The 12,414-nt window shown below is 35.4% G+C and overlaps 1 protein-coding gene across 3 annotated transcripts in view; it reads right to left on the bottom strand.

Moving 5' to 3' along the window:
* LOC140744446 (uncharacterized) overlaps positions 1 to 12,414 on the bottom strand; it is a 241,516-nt gene that overhangs the window by 151,963 nt on the left and 77,139 nt on the right. The gene's annotated exons all lie outside the window — the stretch shown is intronic.

Raw genomic sequence — 12,414 nt, 5'->3', positions numbered from 1 at the left:
CGACAAAAACCCAAAAAAAAGTCCGGTTGGTTGTATGAAGACCCCCTTTGATATTCAACTTTATTTTATTTTTAGTATTTGTTGTTATAGCGGCCACCGTTATGCATCCTCTGTTAATAATTTTATGTGTCTATCTATTACGGTTCCGGAGAAATAGCCCTGTGACAGACGAACAGACTGACAGACAGCGATGTCTTAGTAATAGGGTTTCGTTTTTACCCTTTGGGTACGGAGCCCTAAAAACATCTCCATTCTATCAAGTTGATATAAATGTTACAATGCCATCAAAAACAATGCTTGTAAAAAGATCCAAGTCTCGCCATTCAGTTCTTCTACCGTAAAAAGTTTTGAGATCTATGTAAAACCAAGCCGGTAAATGTATGCAGTCCCTACTTAAGGGACCTTCTGTCTTAAGGTATTATCTCACTATCTAACCTAACAACATCTCATGGGACCATACCAATATTAAAAATCTTTTATGTTCTAAATAAATTAACGTGGCAATCGTACTGCAAGTCACATTGTGTTTTCATCTTATCATATCGCATCACACAGGTAACATTAGTACGATTGCCACGTCGATTTATTTAGAACATAAAAGATTTTTAATATTGGTATGGTCCCATGAGATGTTGTTAGGTTAGATAGTGAGATAATACCTTAAGACAGAAGGTCCCTTAAGTAGGGACTGCATACATTTACCGGCTTGGTTTTACATAGATCTCAAAACTTTTTACGGTAGAAGAACTGAATGGCGAGACTTGGATCTTTTTACAAGCATTGTTTTTGATGGCATCTCATTCCTTTTTGTAGATATTTCTACTCTTTTCCTTTCCGGTACCTTCTACTAGTTGAATCTCAACAACAGATTTTTTAAAGCCAATTAAATTTTTGTAGTTAGTCTTTGTAGTTATGTAAATAATCTTGCCATTCATCATCACTTTCATTCGAACATGACAATAAATTAAATCAAAAAAAGTTACTATTTTGACAACTGAAATTATTCCCATTGTCCTCAGGAAAAAACATCTCTACTGATTGTGATTTATTTATTTATTTATTTATAGTGATTTAACGTGTCTTCGTATTAAATAATCGACATCCCTTACTTTCTTCTGAATATCCGACAAAAATCATTGGTAATCTTTCACTGACTTCGTCGGACTCCGGTTTTTTATATAAACCACAGTATTTACTGCTCTTGCTCAAATTCGGTTCAATTTATAATATACTTCTGACTTCTGAAATGAAATTAAATGAAATGTTTATTTAATAATGATAACATTCGTTTTAAACTTCTCGCATTTACAATAATAGTTCTGTTAGCTGTTTCAACCACAACAATTTGTTTAGGGGTATATAGCATCGCCTTCTGATGTAGAATTCCATTTGTTGATAAGAAAATATTGAAAGCTCTATTACAAAATTTTGTTCATCCATCTGATCTCATACCTACATTTGTTCGACTTGCTAGTTCCCATTTCAACACTTTATATTTTTGAAATTTCGTAAATACTCACTCTTATATTTGAGAAAATAAACATGTGTCATTCGTGAATAATAGTCGATAAATAATAACATGTACCTTGAACCGTTGAGTGAAGTAGCTTCCATGGGACCACATGAATCTGTATGTACGATCTCCAGTATATCGTTCGTTCGCGTTCAGAGGTTTGGAAATGGTTTCTTACTAGTCGTCATATCCGTCGTAATGTTCACATCATCAAGCCCGGTCATAATATTCTTATATTCCGGATTAATATGGGCTAGTCTTCTATGCCAATATTTATTTGACATTGTCAAATATCATATCGGTGATTTGACAAATTGTTTAAATTTATATATACCATGTACGTTGTGGCCAGTTGCGATGATGTTATCCATAGAGTTACTAATAGTGCAACCGTTTTTCAAGAAATTAACAGTAAATCCTTTTTCAATAAGTTTACTCACCGCTAACAAATTCATACTAAAATTATTAGTCTGCATTTGTCTTTTGCATTCAACTGTAGTTATTTTTAGAATTATTATTTGCAGAGTATATTAATAATACATATTTTCAGCTAGACTATATTTTTATTCACTTCTATTTAAAACTTAACTCACCGTACAATATAATTTTATATATAGCTATTATAGATTACAAATAATTTATATTAAAAAGGTTTCTTATAATAGTTTCCACGTTTTTTCCGGGTAGGTATTACCACAAAATAAAAACTAACAGAAGTCAATCTTCATACAAAGTGGGCTGGAGTAACGCACACATAGACACCACTTACCGACTAGTTATCTCGGGGGGACTCGACTCGACTCGTCAGTTCATTTTTACACGCATTTGTAACTGTTTTGTGCAAGCAATGGAGCAAAAAAATACCCTAATTGTGCAATGGACGGTTGTTTAAATTCAACATTAAACTGTGGATTTTCGTTTTTTTTATAGCTATCAATTATCAAGCCACTAGGAGCTGATATTTTTGGTGATCATGGCAAGAATATGTTATAAAGTGGCTATCTAAGCTCGATTTATATAACAGTTTCCTATTTCGAATCACTTGAAATGAATATAACTAAATTTTTGTAATATTGCGTTGAAATGTTAGGTACCTAATATTACGTAAGTTGAAAACATGATTTTTTGTTCGTATATATATTGGTTTGTCTTTAATGCCATTTGGTAGGTTTAGGTCTAAAACGGATAGGGCAAAAGGAATTGTGTAATTAGGGTAATCCTTTTAGAAGTTATTAGGGATTTTCCATTGTGAACATTGTAAATTTTTATATGTAAGCTTATTTTCATAGACATTTATTTATGCGCAATAAGGCCGAAATTTGCCTAAACACTTGTTTCCTTGGAAACAAACTTATTATTATTTTATAATACGGTGACAGTTGCTTTACCTCACGACAGTTATTGTATTTTGTGTATGTTGCCGTTAGATTGTAGAATACGTTAGCATACACATTAACTAGGCAGTCTTAAGATTAGCTAGAAAATATGCAGATTAACTATGTAGTTAAAATTTGAAACATCTTTTCAGACTTGTTCTTAGGACTAAAACACATGCCTTTTTACGACACGACGACGTAGTGTGATACATAGCGACATCGTGCCGCAAAGCGATATTGTTTCGTGAAAATATACAAAGTTTGTCGTAAATTCATGACACGACGACGCATCATAGCATGCATGGGTCGACGTCAAGGGGTAAAAATTGATACAATCTTCGTTTTGTACTTTAGGTAATGGACAAGCTAATCTGCGTTTTAACTGATTTAGGCACATTAGCCGTAACATCTAGTTTTCTTCTTATGACATTTGTCAGAAATTCGGAATGTTTTTGATATTATATAACTTTTTAGGGTTCCATACCCAAAGAGTAAAAACGGAACCCTATTTCTAAGCTGTCCGTTTGTCTGTCTGACATAGAGCTCTATTTCTGGATCCTTAATAGATAGAAACTTAAATTTTTTTACGGCATATTTATAATGGTGGCCGCTTTAACAACAAGTAATAAAAGTAAAAAGAAAAACTTTCAAATAAAGGAGAGTTGCCATACAAAGACCTTCTTTTTCTTTATGAAGAGGAGGAAACCTTCAAAAGGTACTCAACGACGTGGGAGTGACGCCGGGTTATGTGGGACTTTAGCCGCACTAAAATCCTTCGGTGGCCGTCCTCAACGTTTGTCGGAGAACTCCGGGATCTCCGACTGAACGCAACCGAAGTCCTCTAAGCGCGATGCCTCGATCGAGCTCTGGGAGAACAGTTTTCGCTCCTCCTAAACTATCCGGTGTTTTTTTTTTTTTTTATAATGTAAGAGTAGCAGACGAGCATGCAGTCCACCTGATGGTAAGTGGCTACTGCCGCCCATGGACATCTGTAATCAACCCCAGATAAGATAAAATATTCCTACCTGAGGTCGGCCACGGATGCGCCGCTACCCCTGAGGACTAAGCTGAAACGCCTCGGAAAAGTCGGTCTCCCTTACCACACCCTTCAACCGGAACACAGCAACTCCTAACACTGCTGTTATTAGGTAGAAATAGGTGTGGCGTTGGTGCCACCGGAGTCGAACCACAAAGGGTTCTATCACCTTCAAACACTTTGTTCACGACGGTATGCGACTACACATACCGCCGTCCTTCCCGCGGACACTTATTGGACGGTTCGAGCTCCCTCTTGCCACTCCCAACTCCGGAAGCCCCCTTTTAGTCGCTTTTTACGACAGGCACGGGATATCGAAGCCCTTTTTTAGTCCAGGAACTACAGGGACAAATATATAAGGACCTGCTATTTTTTGGCGTTTTTCATTTTATCTATTGAACCGTAATAGATGTTACAGTTGAAATGTTCACAATGCATTATATGGCTGCTATAATATCAATTAGTAAAAATAAAAATAAAATAAACAAATGTTTTTGTGGTACGGAACCCTCAGTGTACGAGTTCGATTCGCACTTCACCCATTATTTGAATTGAATTTAAATTGAAGTTGGAATTGAAAACGTCTTTTGTCTCGAGAATAAAAACAATTGACGTCGCCTATAATAGTAGGGGAGCCCAAGACGGGATTTCGAGAGTGACTCGAACGCGGCAGATTAAGATATGGGAGATACCTTACATCCTATAGAGTATCTTAAACTATCCATTTGGGGGGTTCAACCAGGGAAGTCCATCAGACTATTAATAAAAAAATGTATTATCTATAGTAGCTTAATTACATTCTGAAAACAATAAATTTATAATCTGATGATTTGAGGGCGGCGTTAGGGAGTAATAAGGTTGCAAAAAAATCTATACCTGGACATACTCGAGTGCGGTAATTTTTTTAATATAAAGGAAATAATGCTAGAAAATATGCACTATCTGATAGCGCCATTTATTAGCTTGGATCCCTGGAAAGTAATGGTGTATAACAAACTAAAGGAAAAGGCAAATTTTATGGAAAATACATTATTCTTCATACATTCTCATTCTATTTTTTTTTCAAATCGTCAGTATAGAAAACCCCTCCACTAAATCGTCAGATGAAGGGTTATGATAAGTAAAACATCAGTTGGAATTTCCTGTATAATAATCTTATCCTGTATAATAATCTTCGAAGAGTCACTGACAGTCTTTCGAATCGAATCGTCAGTTTTTCGAATGGGCGACTCATCTGAGGTAGCTTCATATCCCCTTTGAAAATCTAATGCGCTGGTTACTTTTTTTTCCATTTTTACCTCTCGTATGACTATCCCAAACCAGCAGATAAACATATTTCCGGCATCAGAGATATATACTCTATCACTAACCTGCCGCGCCTTGAGTATGTCTGACTCTGCTTTTAACATCTTTCGAATCATCTAGACACTATTCCCACGGTGAATCGAAAAATATCACACAACCTTTTCTTCACTCTAACGTGTAATCTACACAATCGTATAGGACCTATCGGCGCTCGAGTTTCTACCCATTTAACATCATCGGCTCCCCTACTACTCTTACATTTCGCGGACAGAAACACAGATTCATTAACGGCAAATGTAACTTTGTCATCCTATATAACTTATATAGGATACAAAGTTATTTAATGTAGTTGGTGTATCTAGATAACTGGACAGAAATTGCAAAATATTTTAGTTTTCCCATGAGTTATATACTAAACACTAATTGTATTCTCAATTTCAACCTTCTATGTCTGCTAGAAGTGCCTTAAAGTTTTGATGATCGGTCAGTCAGTCAGTGAGTGAGTGACAAAATTACGAACTTTGACTACTTGTAATTCTTAAACTACTGGTTCAAATTTAATGAAATTTGAAATATACCGTGTCTACACAATGCTTGCTTGGCTCCTGAAAATTCAAGCTTCTAGCTTCATATGCAACGAAGTTACAGGGGGTCGAAAATGGGCCGAATTGCTTCGAGAAAAGTATGCTACGGCCGTGCCGCTTTTTTTGGCTTTGGCTCGACTTGGCGGAGGCACTGCCGTGCCTCCAGATAAATAGAGTAGGTAATAAAAACAAAAATAAAACAGCCAAAGATCATTGACATATAAACGCATCATTGACATATACATTGAAAATCTAACAATTATCTTAGTCTCGAAAAAGACAGATTGTTTCTCACAAAAGCATTTCTGAACATAATAATGTTTGTCAAATAAAGGAAAATGTTTGGAGAGAACATAACACTAATAACGTCTCTAATAGTCTCGAAGTTTGAAAGCTCACGAGCTTTTAAGCCCTGAAAGGAATTATCGAAGAACCTATAATCCGGTTTATTGTGGAAAATGTGAGAAATAGGTACTCGAAGATTTCATAAATTCGTATAAATATCGGTTTTCACATATCACATAATTAGTGTAACGTTAGTAGAGTTGAAATTTAGTGGAATTTGAAGATGGTAGAAGCCTTTGTGGTTAAGGTGGTAGACTCTCTGAGGTCTCTCTGACTCTCTCTCTCTCTATTCGAGGCCTTCCAACTTCGTCATCAGGGGTAGCAATGCATCTGTTCCCAAACTCAGGCAAAAAACTACTCTTAAGTGTGATTGGATAGAAATGATAGGTTAAGAAACTCGGCCTCTCGACCGAGGGGTCCGACGTTCAAATCCCAGGCACCTCTGATTTTTCAAAGTTAAGTGCGTATTAGAAATTAATTATCACTTGCTAAACGGTGAAGGAAAACATCGTGAGGAAACCTGCATACCTAAGTGATTTATAAAAAATAATCTCAAAGGTATGTGAAGTCTACCAATACGCACTTGGCCAGCGCGGTGGACTATGGCCTAATCCTTCTTATTATGAGAGGAGACCCGTGCCCAGCAGTGGGACAGTGGGTCGATAATAGGTTGATGATGATATCCATGGGTGTCAGAAGCCACTTACCATCAAGAGGAGTGCATTCTCGTTTGCTACTTCAATAAATAAAAAATATTAAAGGATTATTTCAAATTTTACTCTAAAACCCGAGAAACAATCAAATATTCAAGCAGATTGCGCAAAGCTGTGGCGTATCTAGTCGTATTTTAATAATTTTAGAATTGAGTGCTGTATATTAATAAACTTCAGCAAAACTTTCATCGTTATAATAATATTCTATTCTATATATTCTAGTGTATAATAAACGTGGTTTAAAGTTGTTATAACTTTATACGACTCAACTGCCTTGACAAATATATTTTTGTTTTTATTTTTTGTTCCGATTAAAATGATGGATTTCGTTCTGAGAAGACTTTGTATGAGATTTTCAATGTCTTCAACTATCCGAACATGTCCTTGACCGACATTATGTAGGCCTTCTAAAGCTACAACACAAAATATCATATCAACTAGTAATTTCGAAATGAACTGCTTATGAGATTACCGTGTTTGTGGCATACAACATATTTATATAGTGTTGAGAAATGGTTATTTTATGATTAGAAATTTCCAGGCAGATAAAACCATAGACACATTTCAAAGCGAATAAAACGATGATACGAGTACCATTTGAAGGTGATAGAATCAGTATGTTCTAAACTAAATGCCACTAAATCTCAGGCAATTATCATAGGGAGTCCGATTCTGATTTCCAGAATTGACTGGCACCAGGTACCTTCAATAACACTGGATAACAACTTCATCCCTTATAGCAACAAGGTCAAAAATTTAGGCATCCTCATGGACCAGCATCTTACGTGCACATCACAGATCACTGAAGTCAGCAAGAAGCTCCTTGCTGCAGTGGGCTCTCTTCGTAGGCTGAAAAATGCTTTACCTATTCCCCCTAAAATTACGCTTGCGCATTCTCTACTTCTATCAATACTTGACTATGCTGATGTGTGCTATCCTGACATTACTGAGGAGCAATTAAATAAGCTTGAGCGTCTCCAAAACTTATGTATAAGGTTCATATTTGGGTTACGTAAGTATGATCATGTTTCAGAATACCGTGCGTGTGAATTCGCCTTCGCCGTAATGCTCACATTCTATCTCTCCTATATTGTGTACTATTTAATCCGATTTCTCCTCCATACCTCAAGCAACGATTCTTTTGATGCAACTTCTTTTGAAAAGCAACGATTTCAGTTTCTCCATCTGTCCAATGACTGATCCCTTCGCTCCACTGAAAACCATGCTCTCCTTACTCCACTCCACTCAACATCCTACTACAGGAAGTCCTTCATTTTATCCGCTTTTGCTATCTGTAATTTAATATGTTTGTTTATCTAAATCTTAAATCTGTCACAACTCTTTTAAATCTTGCTACTTTCTTTTTAAATACGTATGCCTTCCTATAATTTGTTCCAAAATTATATTTTATGCCAAATTCTACAATCTGTTATTTGCACCCTACCTGTCATTCTATATCTCTTCACTTTAACTCCGCACCTAGGTTGCCTGGTAGAGATCGCTGCTTAGCGATAAGGCCGCCTATTGTATTTTTAAAATTATTAATTTTCCATGTGTTTTTATTCTGTTTATGGGTACAATAAAGTATATTATTATTATTATGTTCCTACTCCGTACTTGTATCACCACCGTACCTATTTCTAGCGTGAATTAGTTCTTGATTTTATGTAAAATGGTGTGGAAGTGGCTGACTTATATGTAAAGCATCTACCAGAGTCCTCAGGAGTGCCAGTACATATGGGATCGGCTTCAGGTAGAACCTCTTTATATGAAGTTGCTTGCCATGGGCGTCAGTTGCCACTTACCATTCGGTAATCTAAATGTTTACAACAACAACAATCTTGTTTACAACAAGAGTTTGAAACATTACTCTATATAAGCCAATATAAGCAACCAGACAACATTATTCATTTACATTGAACTCGCTCGGTTACGAAATAAATAAACCGCATTTATAATTTCTATCACGTCTATTTGGTTTCATCCAATAGTCTGATAATACTCGGTTTATCAATTTAGTGGTTACGAATGAATTAATTAATGTGCTTCGATTTAGCAAATTTATTTAGATCATTACACAAATATATAGTAAATTTAAACAATAATCCTTCTGGTCTTTGTTTTTCATAAAGTTTTTTAAAACCAAATTCAGATAGTAATTGAAGTTATCATGAAACTAAGATAGAAGGTTTGAAGTCACATTACATTTGAAGCACGTACATTATTTTACCTTAGACGGCTAAGCACAAAAACTTCTCAAAATTGCCATATGCTTCCGACATGATCTTTATCATCATCATGACGTTATGTTGCCATATAAATAAAAAATGTTAAAGGTGAACAACCCTTATTACTTAGGGGTATGAAAAATAGATAGTAGCCGATGCTCAGACCTACTGAATATGCATATAAAATTTGGTGAAAATCGGTAAAGCCGCTTTGGAGGAGTACGGTAACTAACATTGTGACACGAGAATTTTATATATAAGATTAAAGTCCTTAAAAACCAAAAGAGATTATTAATCGTTCAAAAACACATGTCATTTTTCAAAATTATGTGCGGATTAGAAATTGATTAATACTTAATTCAACGATAAAGGAATCACGAGGAGAATTGTATGACAAAGTTCTTATGAAGTCTTCTTATGCAATTTATGAAGTCCACTTCCAATGAGCAGTTGGCCTATTCAGCCTTTCATACTTCTTAAAATAAGAGCAGAGCCGTGGTCAGAAGAAATTGTTATATAGATGTGCCATCCTACATTATTCGATGCTGTATGTTCCTAAATCATTTACACTAATGATGCCGGCACTTCCGAGCTACATTGAATTTTTAATGTAATTGGATGTTGCATAACCAACGAATCATTTGGCATAATTATGCTAGCTTCCGTATTATAATGCCATTCCATTATCTGGAAATTCATAAGCAGTTTCAGATAATTGGTCAGTACTCAGCGTATTGCTTTTCGATTTATCCAAATAGGTAACATCTTGGAGCCAATCATTGGGAAGCAATTTCATTTCACCGTTTTCAATTTTAAAGTTCAATGGTGCAGATCAAATTAAACGATAAAAGTGAAGAGGGCAGAAGTTGATACTGAGTACTTACGTATACAATGTCGATTTGATGTTAATTGTATGTGCATGTAAATATTATATGTGTGTTAAGCTATATATATTGTGAAAATCATCGTTACGATCATCCTAACTTAAATATTTTACAGCTGGACGCGAGGTTCCTATAAGAATGAGAAGGTTTTATGCTACAGTTGACCACGCTAATCAAGGAATTGGTAGACAACCTTCCTTCACACATAGTACAAACAAACAAAATTAACAATTAGTACACCTTCGAAAATTTAATCCCCAAAATTGTAGATTTCTTCATGAATATTCATATGCTGTTAAAACAAGCTGTAATTATTTTCTAGCATGAAATTCCAAAAAAATATGAACTGAAAAGGAAGTAAGGCCCATATAATTCCCATTATTAAGACGAATCCAACGACACCTCTTATGTTAAAGTTTGTCAAGCCGCAAATAATGATGCAGTCGAGTAAAACGTAGTAATTCAATTTAAACCAATTTAATATCAATCCTCTCGAAATTCTTGTTCTACGGACAAGGTTTTAACATTCAATTCATTGTAACGATCGCAATCGTTACAATTCAATAATGTTAAAATATTTAAATTGCATTTAATTTCTGCACTTATTTTGCTGACAGTTTATCGATACGGCAATTTGAAACACTTTAAATTGTATAAATTACGTTAGGCCATTACGTTTGAATCGCTGCAAATATGTCAATGGCTACCAGCTTGAAAATACTTAGTGCTGACTGAGCGATGCGAATTTTATTGACGGAATAATTGCCCGAATGACCTTCGCTTTTCACTGAGGGAAAATATTTTTGTTTTCAGCGCAGTAAAAATATTCATTCAGAATAATGTGTATTAGGTCATATCTTTCATTCATGCTAGATTGAGTATGTTTTTACTCGTTTGAAGGAGGGTAATGTTTTTCGAGCGTTTACAAAACGTATTGAAAGATTTTACAACACATGAGGTGTTGCCAGATAGAATTATATTCTATGTCCTGAATAACATTAGCATCTCAATGAAATCAAATTAGCATCTCTAATTTTCTCCATAAAAACGTAAGATCTGAGCCTCAGAACCCTAATCAAGCCAGTCTACTATACTATCGCTCCAAATCTATATCATGTAGTAAGTATTGTAACTTAAGCGGTGGTTCACGCCGCAACGGGACCTTACATCTTGTCCGGCTGATTTATCACGACTAAAACACCTTTATAACCGCACAATAAAACTTCCCACACCCTAAAACGATTCGTGGAATTACTCGGAACGTTATTGGCTCCAATAGTTTCCCTTAACGATCCCAACTTTGCTAACTCTTTGTTGCGTTTAACATGTAGGTTTTTTATCCCGATTCTCCTGCCATACGTCGTATACTATATTTTTTTATAATATAGGAGCAGCAGACGAGCATGCAGTCCACCTAATGGTAAGTGGCTACTGCCGCCCTTCTATAATCAACCCCAGACAGGATTAGATATTTGAGGCCTATCTGAGGTCGGCCATAGATGCGTCGTTACCCCAGAGAACTAAGCTGGAACGCCTCGGAAAAGTATGTCTTCCTTACCACATCCTTCAAACCAGAATACAGCAGCAATAGGTGTGGTGTGATAAATGTGTATGCAATTCATTAACTATCTTTAGACAGTAAAATCTGCATATAAAATAATGACCGTATTAATTCCGAAGTAATTTAGACATAATGTTTCGTCTTCGTTACGTCTGCATATCAGATTACAATCGTTCATAAATAACATTACAACCCTGTGCAATCTCGGAAGTCAATTTAAAATTCTGCGGAGTATTTCTGATTTATTAAATGTATATCTGTCACGCGCAAGATGTGAAATGAAATTTCTCCCGATGTATTCCCGGAACGCTCTTCAAAATAGGTGCAAAAAGAGCTCTACTCTAAAATCGGCGATGCATTGGCGACTTCACGAGTGTTGCAAATCTCTATGGGCTGCTTGACTACTTTCCTTCAAAAAGTCCTTTTGCCTTATAGTTGGGCTTAAGCGTTAAACAATCTACTTCAAATTATCTTTATACGCAATATTACAAATAGTTTGGTTATGTCCGATATAAAATCAATATAAAACGTCTTGAAACATTGTAACATTTAACGAAAATGTTTTCGTAATTAATACTTCGAATATTGAATTCAGTCGAATTGAAGCTAACCATGCCCACTATATCTATGAAGCTTAGTTATTTTGAAACAGAAAAGATCTCTAAGATAGAAAGAAAACTAAAAATCCAAGATGGCTTTTAAGTATTTCCGGCGGCTTCTAGTATAAGTATAAACAATCAATCACCCCTAACGCACTTTAACGTAAATGAAAAAACCGTTCTTATTGGCAGCTGTTTAAATAGTTAAGACTTCATTACAGATACCATCAACTCAAGTTTACATTTCTGAAGTATATTTAATTTTTAGGG

The sequence above is a fragment of the Epargyreus clarus genome, unplaced genomic scaffold (assembly GCF_041222505.1).
Source record: "Epargyreus clarus isolate Ecla_fem2 unplaced genomic scaffold, WU_Ecla_fem_2.2 ptg000008l, whole genome shotgun sequence".
Taxonomy (NCBI): domain Eukaryota; kingdom Metazoa; phylum Arthropoda; class Insecta; order Lepidoptera; family Hesperiidae; genus Epargyreus; species Epargyreus clarus.
Note: the sequence above shows the minus strand (reverse complement) of the source record. Positions and strands in the feature narration are given on the sequence as shown.